Source organism: Onychomys torridus, chromosome 14 (assembly GCF_903995425.1).
Source record: "Onychomys torridus chromosome 14, mOncTor1.1, whole genome shotgun sequence".
In the NCBI taxonomy this organism is placed as follows: domain Eukaryota; kingdom Metazoa; phylum Chordata; class Mammalia; order Rodentia; family Cricetidae; genus Onychomys; species Onychomys torridus.
In genome coordinates, this window is record NC_050456.1 from 23,787,966 (window position 1) to 23,806,314 (window position 18,349).

Consider the following 18,349-nt stretch of genomic DNA (forward strand, 5'->3'; position numbering starts at 1 on the left):
TGTGGGAGTGTCGTCCCCCTCACCCCTCAGATTAAAAAAAAGCCAGAGTAAGCAGACTGGATGGATTCCCTTTGAGCCTTGTGCTCCTGGAGGCTGTCCCCCAGCAGCAAAAACTGTGGTAACAACCGCCACTGAGCTGACAAACTCCACCCACAGATCACTTTGGACTGCAAACTGCTGGGGACAATTTCAAGGCAGCTAGCTGAGACGTTCATCCTTACACACTGCTCCAGCCAGGACTTCAGATAAGCCCATCACACAGAGAGACTTTCCCATCACACAGAGACTGGCAAGGAAGGATACAGCTAGCTCTCCCAGGACTTGGCCATTATCTTAATTTTCTCAGGGTCCCCTAGAGATGCCACACCCCCAGATAGCAGGAAACAGTCTAAAGAACATTAAAGAACATGACACCCACATTCTCAAGAGATGGGGTGGGTGGTTTTTGGTCATTCTGTGGGTTATGGATATCAGTCATCGTTTAGGGGGGTTGGTTACAAGTTGTTTTTTTTTTTAAGATTTATTTATTTATGGGGGCTGGTGAGATGGCTCAGAGGTTAAGAGCACTGACTACTCTTCCAGAGATCCTGAGTATTGGTGAAATTATTAAGGCCACTCCACGTAGTTAAAAGGGAGGTTTATTTTGTGGGGTAACTTACAAATGAAGAGATAGGTTGTAGGGTCTGACAAAGGTATGGCGCAGTCTGGCAAGTTGTTCTCTGGAGAACTCTGCTCAGTCTACCTCCTGGGTCCAGCCATCCCAGAACCAAGAGAGCCAAGACCTCCTCCCTATCTTGGGTCTTCCGCTTCCTCCTCCGCCCCACCTTGTGGGTTTGACCATTACCGAAGCCTCAATTGGGGGTTGGAACTTCCCGGCCAATGCTGGGATGGCTACCCACTACACCTGAGTTCAATTCCCAGCAACCACATGGTGGCTTTCCAACCAGCTGTAAAGAGATCTGGGTCCCTCTTCTGGCCTGCAGTAATACATGCTGTATACATAATAAATAAATTTTTTTAAAAAGATTTATTTATTTAGTATACAGAGGGCACCAGATCTCATTACAGATGGTTGTGAGCCACCAATGTGGTTGCTGGGAATTGAACTCAAGATCTCTGGAAGGGCAGCCAGTGCTCTTAACCTCTGAGCCATCTCTGCAGCCCAACAAGTTGGGTTTTGTTGTTGTTGTTGTTTGTTTTTTGAGACAGGGTTTCTCTGTGTAGCTTTGCGCCTTTCCTGGAACTCACTTGGTAGCCCAGGCTGGCCTCCGAACTCACAGAGATCTGCCTGGCTCTAGCCTCGGGCAGCACATATACTAAAATTGGAATGATACGGAGAAGATTAGCATGGCCCTGTGCAAGTTGTTATTTTAATGGTGAGAAAAAAAGCTGATACAAAGCAGATTATATTTAGGGAATCTCGTTCTGAAAAGAGAAAGAGGATATAGAAATGACAGGATAGAAGGGTAGATTATTGAATCTACTTTTTAAAACTAAAGGCACAACTGCTGGTCTTAAGTATTTACAATTGGTATGGATTTTGTATGTTGATCCACTGTAAGGTTATTTTGTTATTCATATATATGGTCTACTCCTGTTTAAGTTTTTCCATATTATGACTATATCACAGGAAACGTGGCAGAATAGGGTAACCATAGAGATCAATATTGTGCTTGCTGATGAAAGTGGGTGGGGGTCGGGAGACTGCTAGCCCCCTTTGGTTTTCTTTTCTTTTTTAATTTATTTATTTTTCTATTATCAGCTTGATACAGTATAAATTCTTATCCTAAAGTGAAATGTTTCATAGAGGCTTGCCCAGTAATTGAGTAAAACCAAAACTTATAAGAAGCCACAGTCATCTTAGGATCCCCCTTACTGTGTAGCCTCCCTGGTTCTGTGGGTTGCAGTCTGATTGTCCTTTGCTTATATCTAGAATCCACTTATGAGTGAGTACATACCATGCTTGTCCTTCTGGGTTTGGGTTACCCTCACTCAGGATGATCTTTTCTAGTTCCATCCATGTTGCCTGCAAATTTCATGCTGTCATTGTTTTTTCTCTGCAGAGTAGTACTCCCACTGTGTATATCTCCCCATTTTCTTAATCCATTCTTCAGTTGACACGCATCTAGGTTGTTTCCAGGTTCTGGCTATTATAAATAGTGCTGCTATGAACATGGTTGAGCATGTATCTTTGTGGTATGATTGAGCATTTCTTGGGTATATGGGTACATACCAAGAGTGGTATGGCTGGGTCTTGAGGTAGATTGATTCCCAATTTTCTGAGAAACCGCCATACTGATTTCCACGGTGGTTGTACAAGTTTGCATTCCCACCAACAGTGGAGGAGTGTTCCCTTTCCTCTGCATCCTCTCCTGCATGTCCTGGATCTCGGTCTGTAGACCAGGCTGGCCTCGAACTCACAGAGATCAGCTTGGCTCTGCTCCCTAGTGCTGGGATTAAAGGCATGTTTTTTAAAAAAGAGATTTATTTATAATCTGTGCCACCATGTAGTCAGGGTCTGAGGCACCAGGGAAGTCCCAGCCTGGATGGACTGAACCCCAAACTGCCATGCAGAAGCATCCTTGTTGATTGTTACACAAAAGTTGTGTTTTAGGGTAAAACGAGTTCCTCTTACCAAAGCCCTGGTCTGATCTACATGTTTCGTGAAGGAACCTGTCACATCCTGCAACTTTGGTCTTCATGTGCACTGTTGGCAGTACTCAACAGCGCAAGACGGTCCAGGTTTGCCAGGACCATACTGTGACTAAAGTCACGAAAACGCTGTGAAGTTCCTTCTGAAAAACAACTCTGTTTGGGTGGGAGCTCCACCTCCACCCCCTGGCACCCTGGTAACCCCATACCCAAAGAGTCTGAAGTGTTCCTGGTGGAAGATCTTCCTCAACTGCCCTCCCCATCTCTTTCCCCAACCTGCTCCTTCAATGCCCGCCAAACACAGCTCCTCCCCGGGGAGGCTCAAACCACAGAGTTTAAAAGCAGCATCCCAGAAAACAGACACGGGGTTCTTCCTGTCTCAGCCCCTTCTGAGGGGCCGGGAATCACCCGGGAACGTTTTACCCATTAAACCTGGGCTTTTCCAATTCGGTTTAATTTGAATTGCTTCGTCGGTGGAGAGGCCTTATTGGGCCGAAAAGACTTATAAATTGAGTAATGATTTCCTAAGTACAGAATCTGTTTTGTGTGATGGAAAAGTCCCACGAATGGACATTACTATCAGGACATAAGATCGTGAATGTAATAACACAATGTAATTAGTGAATATCATAAATATATTTATTGAATGAATACTGAGAATGTAATCAATGAATACCACAAATGTAATTAACATCATATGTATAATTAATACCATGAGGTAATTTAAAAAATAAATTAAAAAAAATCACAGAAGAGTTTTTGTTTTTGTTTTTGAGACAGGGTTTCTATGTAGCTTTGGAGCCTGTCCTGGATCTCGCTCTGTAGTCCAGGCTGCCCTCGAACTTACAGAGATCCGCCTGCCTCTGCCTCCTGAGTGCTGGGACTACAGGCGTGCGCCACCACCGCCAGGCCAAAAAAATGTCTAAATACTCCCAGAAAAGTTTCATTCTAATGTTTTCCTTAGATACAATGACTCTACTAGATTTTCCACTACAGAAACGATACAATAGTCCTCCATTGACCCGAAGTCTGCCAAAAAGTACTCTATGGCTATTCTGAGGACGGATGGATGGATAATATGGATACATATTGGTGCTTGGAAAAAAGAGCTGACTGGGCAAGGCCCTTGGCTCTAAACAGGAAAGTGGTTTTTTTAAAAACCCCAAGAGATCAGAACCGTAAAGCAGCCTCTTAGAAACGGCTTTCTGCTACACAGGGTGACACTCAAGAGTGAAGGGCAGCTTGGAAGGGTGTGAGAATGAAACCAGGACTCCTAGCCAGTCTACCCCAACACGAGAAAGACAAAGAAGGGAAATCTCTGTGTGAGCCCAGGTTGGTGTAGAGAAAGAGGTCTAGCGGAAGAAACAAGCAAACAGGAGAAAGAATATATAGAAAAAGAGAATCTCACTTTTGAAAACCAGCAAGCCAGGGGAGAGCGCGAACGCAGTCCCCCCACTACCACAATTATGCAGTCGAGTTTCCCGCATTTGAGGAAATCGCAGGGGTCAGCACATCCGGAGTGCAATGGATAAGCCTCGCCCTGGGAAAACCACCTTCGTGATCATGGTATCTCCCCTGCCAGGTAAGTATGAGTTGCTCCTCACGCACGCACGCTCTCCTTACACACGCGCGCCCCTTTAACACACGGTCGCCCACGTCCACACGCCGAATCCTCCTCCACGCCCTCCACACCCGTCGTCGTCTTCCCGCCCCCACGGACCTCACCCTCACCACGCGGGACGTCACCGCGCGGGACGCCGCCCTCCGAGCCCGCGGGACCGGCAGCCTCTGCGCCCGCCTCGTCTGCATAGCCCCGCCCCGCGGGCTTTTTCTTTTTTTTTTTTTTTTCCTTCCGACCGCGATGGCCCCAGGAGCTCCCCGAACGTACTCCGTAGCCTAGGGGGACCCTAAACTTGGATCCTGCCCGTGTGTCATCGCCCACAGCTGGGTCACACACTCGGGGGTTGTGCGGCCCGGCTTTCTCACGGTACCCAGGCCCACAAACCCTGGGGTGGCACCGCCCACCGTGGCCTGGGTCTTCCCTCTTTCACCACTGATTAAGGAGATGCCCTTCGGGCTTCCCAGCCTGCAGCCCGATCTCGGGTCAAGTTGACGTGCAACTGGCCAGCACAACCCCTTTAATCAGTCCCAACGCCCCGGCGGTGCAGAGGCACCGTGAGTTCGAGGCCAGACATCCGTGGTCTTCCAGCCGGGTCTACCCGGTGAGATCTGGTCTCGAAACCAACAAACAAGCCAAACAGAAACACAAAAACCAAACAAACAAGACAGAAAAGTGGAGTTGTGGGGCTGGAGGAACGACTCAGCGGTTTAGAGCGCTGGTTGCTCTTGCGGAAGACCGAGGTTCCATTTCCCGCACCCACGTGGCCGCTCACAGCCCCCTGCCAGCTCCAGTCCCAGCGGATCCGATCGCCTCTTCTGACTGCGCAGGTCCTGGCGCACAGGTGGTTGTCACTCGTGAATACACACCGAATGGGTGTTAGAAACGGTCAGTGGACGAGGCTGGGTGGGAAGACGAAGGGGATCTGCAGGTGTGAGGGGACAAGAGAGTGACCGGGGTCGTGAACGTGGTTGACGTACGTTGTGTGCGTGTGTGAACACGTCATCGATGAATCCAATTATTACCTATAGCTGCTGTAGGTTACCAATAGGCAAAGGATAACCCCAGCCAGCACTCAGGAGGCCGAGGCAGGAGGATCTCTGTGAGTTCGAGGCTGGGCTGGTTTAGTGAGTTCTGGGACAGAACTACATAGTGGGACCCTGTCTCGAACAAAGCAAAAACTGGAATGAAGCACTGAGACTCGAGGGCTGGGTTGTGTGGTGGGAGTTCTAGGCCAGCCACAGCTACACGGAGAGACCCTGTCTCAAAACAACAACACTCAAAACTGCGACTTGACCAGGGACATATATATGTGTGTGTGTGTGTGTGTGTGTGTGTGTGTGTGTGTGTGTTGGTGAGAGAGGGCATGTCTAGTGTGTGAGATCAATCCTCAGCACCAATGGGTTAAATTTTTTAAAAAAACAAAAAAAAAAAACAAAAGAACGCTAAATCCAAAAACCTGTGACGAGGCTTTTGGCCTGCAGCATATTTCCCCAGCCCCGGGTGCTGTGACCCATCGGGTAGTGTCTCTAAACGGAGGCACGGGGAGCCACACTTGGGTCACTGGAGTTACTTGCTGTCAAAGTGAAAAGCACTGCATTTAGGCTTCAAACTTGAAGCCAGCATGTAGGAGAACTGGACTGTGTTTTTTCACAAAAGACTCGAAACTTCAACATCCCAGAATAGTTGACATTAGTGCTGAACTCAACTTTTGAAAAGTACCCTGAGGCTGGAGAGATGGCTCAGAAGTTAAGAGATTAAGAGCATTGGTTGCTCTTCCAGAGGTCCTGAGTTCAATTCCCAGCTCTTACATGGTGGCCAACAACCCTCTGTAATGAGATCTGGTGCCCTCTTCTGGCATTCAGACAGACGCTGTATAAATAAGTAAAGAAGAAAAAAAAGAATTGAGGCCTAGGAGCCCCGTTGGCTCGAATTCTTTTAATCTTAATGTTGGGAGATGTGTTTACAGGTTTCAGAGTGCATCATAGCTGAAGCAAAGACTTAGAATGACCACGGATTAAGATATTTTTGATAATAGCTTTGAGGTTAGGGATCAAATACAAAGCAGTATAGTTTTGGTTTTGGGTTTTGACCAACCACAGGCAAGCTTTAGTGACACACTTCACTATTAGGATAAGAGCTTGTACTGTATCAAGCTGATGAAAGAAAATGCTGGCTGTACTTTTCAGGAGGGGAGGCTAAAATATTTTTAGATTATGGATTAGCCTATAGAAAAATGTCTGCTGTAAATCAAACAGTGAAGGGGGAAGATGAATAGTGTTGTGCCCAGGTTGCAAGACGCACCACAGAGCCAATGTCTGATGTAAGCACACAGAGGTTTTTAATAACAAAACAAGCAAGTGGGGTTGGGGATTTAGCTCCAGTGGTAGAGCGCTTGCATTCTGGAAAACAGAAAACAAAAACAAAAACAAGGCAAGCTTGGGTCTGCCATCCAACATCCACAGCAGGTGGAGGAGAATGGCCCCCAGAGCACTCAGTTTAAGGGTTTGTATAGAAAAGGTTCACATGCAGAATGTTAATATCTCGGGGGCTAGGGGTGAGTAAGCAAAATGTTACTAATTGCTAGCAGGATTCAGGGTATCTATAGACATAAATTTTTATTCCCTGTGTCCTGCTTTTGTTGACACATTCAGATTTTTTGTTGCAGCCCTACACTCTCTTTCCAGATCGACTTCTGGTCAACCGAGCCCATTACTCTTTAGATCTTGTTTTGCCAAGTCTAGGATACAAGACTTATTGTCCAGCCTTGTCTTTCCCATAGGTTCAACTTCTGGTCAATTAAAAACGCTAGTCAGCAAATACCTTTGGAGGAGGGGACGGGGAAGCATCTCTCAAGATGGCCACTGATTTTTCCCTTTCAATGGAAATCCCACTTACACATCTTAAATAAAACATAGCTCTCTGAAAATAGGTTCTTCGTACTCCCAGAATCTAATCAATATTTATATGTATAATTCAGCTATTATTTGGCTTAAAAGGGCTTATTGGGAAATGTTATCATTTTTACTATTTTTTACAAAGAAAATATTTTCCAGTTTCAAATAACCCTGGACTTTTGAATTATAACCTGTTTTTTATGTTCAAGTTATCCTGCAGTTGTACATAAAAATTTTTTTACATTAAAAAAGGGACCAATACTATAGAATTGTATTACATGGAATACATAGAATATGCAAATTTGTAGAAATAAAAAGACTAGACATTATCTCAAGATGGAGAAGAAAGGAATATAGAGTGATGATTTTCTTTCTTTTTTTTTGTTTTTGTTTTTTTTCAAGACAGGGTTTCTCCGTATAGTTTTGGTGCCTATCTTGGATCTTGCTTTGTAGACCAGGCTGACCTTGAACTCACAGAGATCCACCTGGCTCTGCCTCCCAAGTGCTGGGATTAAGGTGTGCGCCACCACTGCCTGGCTTTTTTTTTTTTCTCTCCAGAGCTGAGGATGGAACCCAGGGCCTTGTGCTTGATAGGCAAGCGCTCTACCACTGAGCTAAATCCCCAACCCTGAGCAATGATTTTTCTAAGTATGGAGTTTCTGTTTTGTGTGATGGTAAAGCCCCACAAATGGTTAGTAGTATCAGGACATAATATCATAAATGTAATAAATCAGGCTGGAGAGATGGCTCAGAGGTTAAGAGCACTGACTGCTCTTTCAGAGGTCCTGAGTTCAATTCCCAGCAACCACATGGTGGCTCACAACCATCTGTAATGAGATCTGGCGCCCTCTTCTGGCCTGCAGTCATACATGCTGTATACATAATAAATAAATAAATATTTTTAAAAAATAAAAATAAAAAATAGATGTAATAAATCAATATAGTTAATGTAATTAATGAATATCATAAATAAAGTTATGAATGAACACTGTGAATGTAATTAATGAATACCATATATAATTAATATCATGAGTGTAATTACTATCTTCAATGTAATTCATGCCACTGAATTATGAACTTAAAAATGGTTACAACTGCAAATATTATGTTCATTTAAAAAACTAAGGTGGAATGTAATCACCATACGTTATATGTGTGTATGAAATTGAAGACAGTGATGTTCTAAAATAGAAAGTGGTGACGGTGTCGTGGGCCTGTGAGGATGCTGGACTAAAGTCTATCAAATTGTGAAAACAGGCAAACTATGTGAATTATTTATCAATAAACATTTTATAAAATGTAAAAAAAAAAAAACCACACCACACAGCAGTCCAATTATTACTAGCTGATGTACTTTCCTTGTGAGGATTGATTGGTGATCAAAAATGATGATTAATCCCTTGTACCCATTTCTGCCCTCAATCTCCTGATATAAAAAACTATTGACAAGTGGGTATGCACCCTAAAATTTAAAGAACTGTTTTTCATGTATAAAAGTTTAGACTTGTGATTTCTTATACAATAACCTTCCAAGATAAGGTGTTTGGTTCTTTCTTTATAACGGAAAACACAGCCTGCCAGTATAAGAACCGCTGAGAACACCTTGCTGGCTTACACTCTGTTCATCTATAACAAGTTGCTTGGGTATGAATGTATGTAGGTTCTTGGGGGTGATTTGTTTCTCAAATGTTTAATCACATACAAGATATGGAAAGCATACTGTTTCTTACTTGTATTTATTGTCATCATTCACTTGAAAAATAGAATATAACCACATTGTAATTTCTATATTGCCTGAAAGGATTGGTTGGTGTATGGAAGCTGTAGAGGAAAAATAGAGAGCATAAGGAAGAATAAAGATAGAGTTAGAAGGAAAACATCACAAATGAGAGAATAAGGAAGAAAAAACAGTCAGAAGAAAAAACATCAAGGGAAGGAAGGGACACCTCTGGATAGAGATAAGAAAAGAAAATACAGAACGCAGACTCTGAACACAAAAGAAGATTAAAGAGAAGGTCTGAGAGAAACCATCAAGAGAGTGTGGAGTGTCGTCCCCTCACCCCTCAGATTAAAAAAAAAGCCAGAGTAAGCAGACTGGATGGATTCCCTTTGAGCCTTGTGCTCCTGGAGGCTGTCCCCCAGCAGCAAAAACTGTGGTAACAACCGCCACTGAGCTGACAAACTCCACCCACAGATCACTTTGGACTGCAAACTGCTGGGGACAATTTCAAGGCAGCTAGCTGAGACGTTCATCCTTACACACTGCTCCAGCCAGGACTTCAGATAAGCCCATCACACAGAGAGACTTTCCCATCACACAGAGACTGGCAAGGAAGGATACAGCTAGCTCTCCCAGGACTTGGCCATTATCTTAATTTTCTCAGGTCCCCTAGAGATGCCACACCCCCAGATAGCAGGAAACAGTCTAAAGAACATTAAAGAACATGACACCCACATTCTCAAGAGATGGGGTGGGTGGTTTTTGGTCATTCTGTGGGTTATGGAATCAGTCATCGTTTAGGGGGGTTGGTTACAAGTTGTTTTTTTTTTAAGATTTTTTATTTATGGGGGCTGGTGAGATGGCTCAGAGGTTAAGAGCACTGACTACTCTTCCAGAGATCCTGAGTATTGGTGAAATTATTAAGGCCACTCCACGTAGTTAAAAGGGAGGTTTATTTTGTGGGGTAACTTACAAATGAAGAGATAGGTTGTAGGGTCTGACAAAGGTATGGCGCAGTCTGGCAGTGTTCTCTGGAGAACTCTGCTCAGTCTACTCCTGGGTCCAGCATCCCAGAACCAAGAGAGCAAGACCTCCTCCCTATCTTGGGTCTTCCGCTTCCTCCTCCGCCCCGCCTTGTGGGTTTGACCATTACCGAAGCCTCAATGGGGGTTGGAACTTCCCGGCCAATGCTGGGATGGCTACCCACTACACCTGAGTTCAATTCCCAGCAACCACATGGTGGCTTTCAACCAGCTGTAAAGAGATCTGGTGCCCTCTTCTGGCCTGCAGTAATACATGCTGTATACATAATAAATAAATTTTTTTAAAAAGATTTATTTATTTAGTATACAGAGGGCACCAGATCTCATTACAGATGGTTGTGAGCCACCATGTGGTTGCTGGAATTGAACTCAAGATCTCTGGAAGGGCAGCCAGTGCTCTTAACCTCTGAGCCATCTCTGCAGCCCAACAAGTTGGGTTTGTTGTTGTTGTTGTTTGTTTTTTGAGACAGGGTTTCTCTGTGTAGCTTTGCGCCTTTCCTGGAACTCACTTGGTAGCCCAGGCTGGCCTCGAACTCACAGAGATCTGCCTGGCTCTGCCTCGGCAGCACATATACTAAAATTGGAATGATACGGAGAAGATTAGCATGGCCCTGTGCAAGTTGTTATTTTAATGGTGAGAAAAAAAGCTGAACAAAGCAGATTATATTTAGGAATCTCGTTCTGAAAAAGAGAAGAGGATATAGAAATGACAGGATAGTAAAGGGTAGATATTGAATCTACTTTTAAACTAAAGGACAACTGCTGGTCTTAAGTATTTACATTGGTATGGATTTTGTATGTTGATACCACTGTAAGGTTATTTTTGTTATATATATATATGGTCTACTCCTGTTTAAGTTTTCACATATTACTATATCCACAGGAAACGTGCAGAATAGGGTAACCATAGAGATCAATATTAGTGCTTGCTGATGAAAGTGGGGTGGGGGTCGGGAGACTGCTAGCCCCCTTTGGTTTTTCTTTCTTTTTAATTTATTTATTTTTCTATTATCAGCTTGATACAGTATAAATTCTTATCCTAATAGTGAAATGTTTCATAGAGGCTTGCCCAGTAATTGAGTAAAACCAAAACTTATAAGAACCACAGTCTCTAGGATCCCCTTACTGTGTAGCTCCCTGGTTCTGTGGGTTGCAGTCTGATTGTCCTTTGCTTTATATCTAGAATCCACTTATGAGTGAGTACATACCATGCTTGTCCTTCTGGGTTTGGGTTACCTCACTCAGGATGATCTTTTCTAGTTCCATCCATTTGCCTGCAAATTTCATGCTGTCATTGTTTTTCTCTGCAGAGTAGTACTCCACTGTGTATATCTCCCACATTTTCTTAATCCATTCTTCAGTTGACACGCATCTAGGTTGTTTCCAGGTTCTGGCTATTATAAATAGTGCTGCTATGAACATGGTTGAGCATGTATCTTTGTGGTATGATTGAGCATTTCTTGGGTATATGGGTACATACCAAGAGTTGGTATGGCTGGGTCTTGAGGTAGATTGATTCCAATTTTCTGAGAAACTGCCATACTGATTTCCAACGGTGGTTGTACAAGTTTGCATTCCCACCAACAGTGGAGGAGTGTTCCCTTTCCTCTGCATCCTCTCCTGCATGTCCTGGATCTCGGTCTGCTAGACCAGGCTGGCCTCGAACTCACAGAGATCAGCTTGGCTTCTGCCTCCCTAGTGCTGGGATTAAAGGCATGTTTTTTAAAAAGAGATTTATTTATAATCTGTGCCACCATGTAGTCAGGGTCTGAGGCACCAGGGAAGTCCAGCCTGGATGGACTGAACCCCAAACTGCCATGCAGAAGCATCCTTGTTGATTGTTACACAAAAGTTGTGTTTTAGGGTAAAACGAGTTCCTCTTACCAAAGCCGCTGGTCTGATCTACATGTTTCGTGAAGGAAACTGTCACATCCTGCAACTTTGGTCTTCATGTGCACTGTTGGCAGTACTCAACAGCGCAAGACGGTCCCAGGTTTGCCAGGACCATACTGTGACTAAAGTCACGAAACGCTGTGAAGTTCCTTCTGAAAAACAACTCTGTTTGGGTGGGAGCTCCACCTCCACCCCTGGCACCCTGGTAACCCCATACCCAAAGAGTCTGAAGTGTTCTGGTGGAAGATCTTCCTCAACTGCCCTCCCCATCTCTTTCCCCAAACTGCTCCTTCAATGCCCGCCAAACACAAGCTCCTCCCCGGGGAGGCTCAAACCACAGAGTTTAAAAGCAGCATCCAGAAAACAGACACGGGGTTCTTCCTGTCTCAGCCCTTCTGAGGGGCGGGAATCACCCCGGGAACGTTTTACCCATTAAACCTGGGCTTTTCCAATTCGGTTTAATTTGAATTGCTTTCGTCGGTGGAGAGGCCTTATTGGGCCGAAAAGACTTATAAATTGAGTAATGATTTCCTAAGTAACAGAATCTGTTTTGTGTGATGGAAAAGTCCCACGGAATGGACATTACTATCAGGACATAAGATCGTGAATGTAATAACACAATGTAATTAGTGAATATCATAAATATATTTATTGAATGAATACTGAGAATGCAATCAATGAATACCACAACTGTAATTAACATCATATGTATAATTAATACCATGAGGTAATTTAAAAAATAAATTAATAAAAAAAATCACAGAAAGAGTTTTTGTTTTTGTTTTTGAGACAGGGTTTCTATGTAGCTTTGGAGCCTGTCCTGGATCTCGCTCTGTAGTCCAGGCTGCCCCTCGAACTTACAGAGATCCGCCTGCCTCTGCCTCCTGAGTGCTGGGACTACAGGCGTGCGCCACCACCGCCAGGCCAAAAAAATGTCTAAAATACTCCCAGAAAAGTTTCATTCTAATGTTTACCTTAGATACAATGACTCTACTAGATTTTCCACTACAGAAACGATACAATAGTCCTCCATTGACCCGAAGTCTGCCAAAAAGTACTCTATGGCTATTCTGAGGACGGATGGATGGATAATATGGATACTGGTGCTTGGAAAAAAGAGCTGACTGGGCAAGGCCCTTGGCTCTAACAGAAAGTGGTTTTTTTAAAACCCCAAGGATCAGAAACCGTAAAGCAGCCTCTTAGAAACGGCTTTCTGCCATACACAGGGTGGACACTTCAAGAGTGAAGGCAGCTTGGAAGGTGTGAGAATGAACCAGGACTCCTAGCCAGTCTACCCCAACACGAGAAAGACAAGAAGGGGAAATCTCTGTGTGAGCCCAGGTTGGTGAGAGAAAGAGTCTAGCGGACAGAAACAAGCAAACAGGAGAAGAACACATAGAAAAAGAATCTCACTTTTGAAAACCAGCAAGCCAGGGGAGAGCGCGAACGCAGTCCCCCACTACCACAAATTATGCAGTCGAGTTTCCCGCATTTGGGGAAATCGCAGGCGTCAGCACATCCGGATGCAATGGATAAGCTCGCCCTGGGGAAAACCACCTTCGTGATCATGGTATCTCCCCTGCCAGGTAAGTATGAGTTGCTACGCCCGCACGCACGCTCTCCTTACACACGCGCGCCCCTTTAACACACGGTCGCCCACGTCCACACGCCGAATCCTCCTCCACGCCCTCCACACCCGTCGCCGTCTTCTCGCCCCCACGGACCTCACCCTCACCCACGCGGGACGTCACCGCGCGGGACGCCGCCCTCCGAGCCCGCGGGACCGGCAGCCACTGCGCCCGCCTCGTCTGCATAGCCCCGCCCCGCGGGCTTTTTTTTTTTTTTTTTTCTTCCCTTCCGACCGCGATGGCCCCAGGAGCTCCCCGAACGTACTCCGCAGCCTAGGAGGACCCTAAACTTGGATCCTGCCCGTGTGTCATCGCCCACAGCTGGGTCACACACTCGGGGGTTGTGCGGCCCGGCAAGCGAGTCTATCTACCGGTCGAGCTGCACGCTCGGCCCTGTGAACGACTCTCCTCTCTCACAGAAAGAAGTTCTACCAGTTCTCAGCAGAAACCCAGACTAAGCTGACCGTGGTGGCTCACACCTGTCGTCCTCACAGTCGCGAAGCAGAAGCGAGGGAACTGTGCCGACCCGCTCGTCCTGATTCTTGACGTCACATTCGTGGCGGCGGGGAGGGGGTCGGAGGCCGGGACGGCTGGTGGTGGGGTCGTCTCCCCACGTGGACCTGGGGGTCCCCCCAGGGTCGTTAGGCTCGTGAGCTCGCCTCCGCACCCCTCTAACTGACCATGTGGTAAACACTGCAGGAGTGATTTCTCTCTTTTCCTTCCTTCCCTTTAATATCCCAGCCCCAGGCTAGCCTGGCTCTCTCTTGTCTTCCAAGTCATCTTGTGGGTTCTGCAGGGGTGACCACCGTTTCTGGCCTAGAGTGCCGACCTCTTTAAAAACCCCAGCTAAAAACAGCTGCAGCCAGGGAGAGCATCTGCCGGGAAATAAAAATCGAAGACCCTGCTCCGCACTGCTCTACTTGGAAATCAGGCTGAGGCCTGGAGCTGGGGCAGCCGGCGGGCCGAAGACCTCAGGTGGGCCGCTTCATAGCAGGGCAGAACACAGCTCCCTCCAGAGGCTCTTCTGACATTCTGGGTGAGGGAGAAAAAGCCCTTCCTCTCTCTGAGGGTGCTTGTTCTTAGTGGTCCTCACTCAAGGGTTAAATGCCAACAGAGCGCGCTTCACCGTTTCTTTCTATTTGGCTTGGTGTTTCAAAAGAAACAGATGGATGTGGGTGGACATGCTCCACCCGCCCAGGTAAGACTTCAAGGAGTGTCTCATCTCCAGATCGAACGCCTTTTTTGATGTGGCCGTTATGTGTTGTGCCAAGCCTTTCCCCGGGAGCTGCAGCATACACAGCTCCTCAACCATAGCGGGGAGCCCACAGCAGACAAGCGTGTGGATTCTGTATAGCCCACCTTGGTGAACCAATGAGTTTTCTTGGGGTTATTTACGAGGATATGGGTGAGGGGCACCCGTGGGAGCAGAAATGACTCAAGAAAGCTGTACAACGGCATCCGTCCCAGCACACATAAATGCTGGGAGAACACTGTATTCATAAAATCTAAAAAGAGCCCCGATTTACTTATTTTATGTAACTGAGTGCTCTATCTGCCTGTACACCTGCACCCCAGAAGACAGTATCAGATTCCACTATAGATGGCTGTGAGTCACTATGTGGTCGCTGGGAATTGAACTCAGGACCTCTAGAAGAGCAGCTGGTGTGCTTAACAGCTGAGCCATCTCTCCAGCCCCCGACATGTTATTTTTCCAGGTGTTAGTGAGAAAGCCTGGCACTGTCCACTCATTATGTATGGTTGGAACCCCCACCCAAAGTCCCCTGGCTAGTCTGTACAGCTGCTACTACTTATCCCCACCCCACAAGTTTAAATAAAATTTAAAACACTAACAATGAATCCAGGGTCTGCCAAATCAGCTTAGGGGAAAAAACACACTTGCTGTCATGGCTGACTGTTGGGGAATATTGTTTTAAGGTGTGTTACTTCTGTTTATGTTGCGTTTAACTCTGTGAAGCTGTGTTACTGTGCCTTTCTTTCTAAGACACCTGACGGTCTAATAAAGAACTGAACAGCCAGGAGCAAGGCAGGAGCAAGGATGGGCAGGGCTGGCAGACAGAGAATAAATAGAAGAAATCTGAGAGGGAGGAGAGCCAGCAGGGAGAGACGTCAGGGTCCAGCAAGGCCCAGAGTCATAGTGAAAGAAAAGAAAAGGTCAAGTCCAGAGGGAAGACACACAGGGTAACAAAGTTAAGACACGCTGGCAAGAAAGAAGCCAAGCTCAAACCAGACATTCATAATTAAGAAGAAGCCTCTGTGTGTGACTTATTTGGGAGCTGGGTGGTGGCCCCCAAAGAGACAAAGTAAGAAACAAGCAGCTGACAGCCTGACTTTGATCCCACAGTCCACTTGGTGTAAGACTCACTGAGTTGTTCTCTGGCCGTCACCCGAGTCCCTGCCCTCACCCACTATATATACACACCCTTAAAAATGTAACTTAGGACCTGTCTGTGGTGGCTCATGCCTTTAATATCAGCACTCGGGAGGTATCTCTGTGAGTTCGAGGCCAGCCTGATCTACAGAGTGAGTTCCAGGGCAGACAAGTTACACAGAGGAACCCTATCTCAAAAAAAGCAAGATAGATTAGATGGATGGATGGATGGATGGACAGATCAATTGATCATTTGACAGTCCTGATTTATTTACTCTTCCCTCAGACCTTGGTACCTTTACCAATAACTACAATGAGGCTCCAGTTCTAGGGGTCCCGATGCCCTCTTCTCAACCACCCCTTCTCTGGTACTGCCACACATATGGTACACAGATATGGTCAGGTAAAGCATCCCTGAACAGTAAATAAAAATAAGTAAAAATCTAAAATTTTTCAAAATAAAATAAAATACAAGACACGAGGACTTAGGGTACATTCTACTCCACTTCCTCCCCTCCAAAAGAGACCGCTTTGATTAAAAACACAATAACTCTTGGGGGAGAGAACCATCGTACAACTTGGCCCTCAACCATCCCTCAGCATTTACACAGCACCCTCACATTTTCAAAGCATGGTACCAACATTTATTAATCCTCACAACACCCCTGTGAGGTAGGTCAACATGTCCTTTAGAGCAGAGAAATGAGGCCAGAAGTCTAGAGGATCTTGCCCAACCGGATTGAGGCCACAAGGGCAGCTGGGAGGGTCGGACTGGTCCAAAGCAAGGGGCTCCTGGTCTCTGCACTTCAAACCCACTGGTGGACACCGTAGTGGGCCGGTGTTTCTACCAAGGAGGGTCACAGACACGAAGGGACGGAAAGGATCTCCGGCCCAACACCAGGAAACCGACTCTGAACAGGCACGGGGACACGTGTCAGTGGGAAGGACAACTGACCAGCCAGAGAACATGGCGCTGAGGAAGGTGGGTGGGTGGGGTCAGGGCCACCGCCTGGCCAGGCGGCACCCGGCAATCTTCGGGAGGTTGGAAAATTGTAAACGAACTAGGAACCTGTTCCAGGGATGACCAGCCCCAATCCCCGTGGTTTCCAAATAGGAGAGGACTTGGGAAAAGGACAGAGAAATCCATTCCACCTAACTTTACGCTAGGGAACGAGGAATCACGGTCCTCTACCTGTCAGAGGCCCCGGCGTGGCATCTCATCTGTGCACCAACCTTTCCGTCCCGCGGGGAATCTACTTCCTCCACCAACTCAAGAGCTCTCTCTAGAAGGCCTTCCCTCTGTGCAGTCAATAGGCCTGCCATGGTTGCCATGGGTAACTAGGAGGGACACGGTTGGCCGAAGCTAGGGACGGGTTCCAGGGGAAACTGGGGATGGCTCCGTGCATTCCGGAAAAGGCAGATGTCTGCCCCTCTGTCCAGGCTGGCTCCTTCGGTGGAGTGGCAACGCCAGAAGACCGGGTCGCTCTACAGTAAAGCGGGGTCGGTGAACTTGGTTCAATTGGCCATTTCAAAAGAAGGGGAGAAAAACAAAAAACCTGCGCTGTAAAGCTTAATACCGGAGTAGATTTATTATCACTACCCCAAATTCCAGAGAGCGATACAGGAGCTCGGAGTTCAAACGCCGCTGGTATCGCTGGGCGGTTTACAATATTGGTTTAGTTCACAAGTTTAAGGCAAACATACGAACGCATCTGTTTTTCTTCAGAGATCGACCATACTGATGAAGCTCACAAAAACTGACTCAAAACTTTACGTTTCATTAATTCAAAGTAAGTCTCATTAAGATGTTTACACGGATACATGAAAGAACGCAGGGCACAGGATGCTTTAAAAAAAGAGAAAAATTCCAGAAAGACAACCTTCATCTTGTGTGAACAGTGGACTCTTGAGAATGTTAGAACTGGACAAGTGATCGAGAGGTAAATAAGGCTGGCAGCCACAAGATCGCTACGCACGAAATAAACACAGTTAAGACAGGCTACTTAAAGAAAAAGAGGAAGTTGAACTTTGGGCTTCTCGGAAGGTCAAGTGCAGGGTGGCAGACGCTGCCCTGCGGCCGGTGAGCCCTGCCACTCCATTGTCTCTCAGAAGAAGAGCCGATGCATGGTGCCAGCTGATCTGTTGTTCCCAGTGAGCTTAGATGCCGAAGTCATCAAGAAAATAACGAGATTTGAAGGCAGCCCTTTTCAACAGAAGGCGGGGTGTGGCCTAGGTGTCTCCATTTAAAACAGCAAGGCAGTTCTGCAGCAGCTGGAGGTTGCCCTGGAGGGAGGAACAAACCCAGCCATCAATTTCTTTAGTCCAAGCAGCTTGAGAGTCGTTGTTTGTGAGTCTTTTCTATTGTCTGTGATGTGTATGTCTGCTTTGCCTGCGTGTATGTCTGGGCCCCATGGGTGTGCCCGCGGCCATCAGAGGCATCACCTAGCAACCAAGACAGGATAAAAGATAGAAATCGTATTCTGGTGCCAGAATTCTAGAAACACTTTGT

At 46.2% G+C, this 18,349-nt stretch overlaps 3 non-coding genes and 1 pseudogene across 3 annotated transcripts; 2 read left to right on the top strand and 2 right to left on the bottom strand.

The window, feature by feature from the left end:
- Positions 1–1,291: 1,291 nt before the first annotated feature.
- LOC118595885 lies at positions 1,292–1,398 on the top strand. The gene has a single exon (XR_004946581.1). It is a non-coding gene; the product is annotated as a U6 spliceosomal RNA (small nuclear RNA).
- Positions 1,399–4,078: 2,680 nt separating this feature from the next.
- Positions 4,079–4,242, bottom strand: LOC118595951. Its single transcript, XR_004946632.1, has one exon. It is a non-coding gene; the product is annotated as a U1 spliceosomal RNA (small nuclear RNA).
- A 6,239-nt stretch (positions 4,243–10,481) lies between these two features.
- On the top strand, positions 10,482–10,599 carry LOC118595887 (annotated as a pseudogene).
- Positions 10,600–13,254: 2,655 nt separating this feature from the next.
- On the bottom strand, positions 13,255–13,417 carry LOC118595952. Its single transcript, XR_004946633.1, has one exon. It is a non-coding gene; the product is annotated as a U1 spliceosomal RNA (small nuclear RNA).
- Between the last annotated feature and the right edge of the window lie 4,932 nt (positions 13,418–18,349).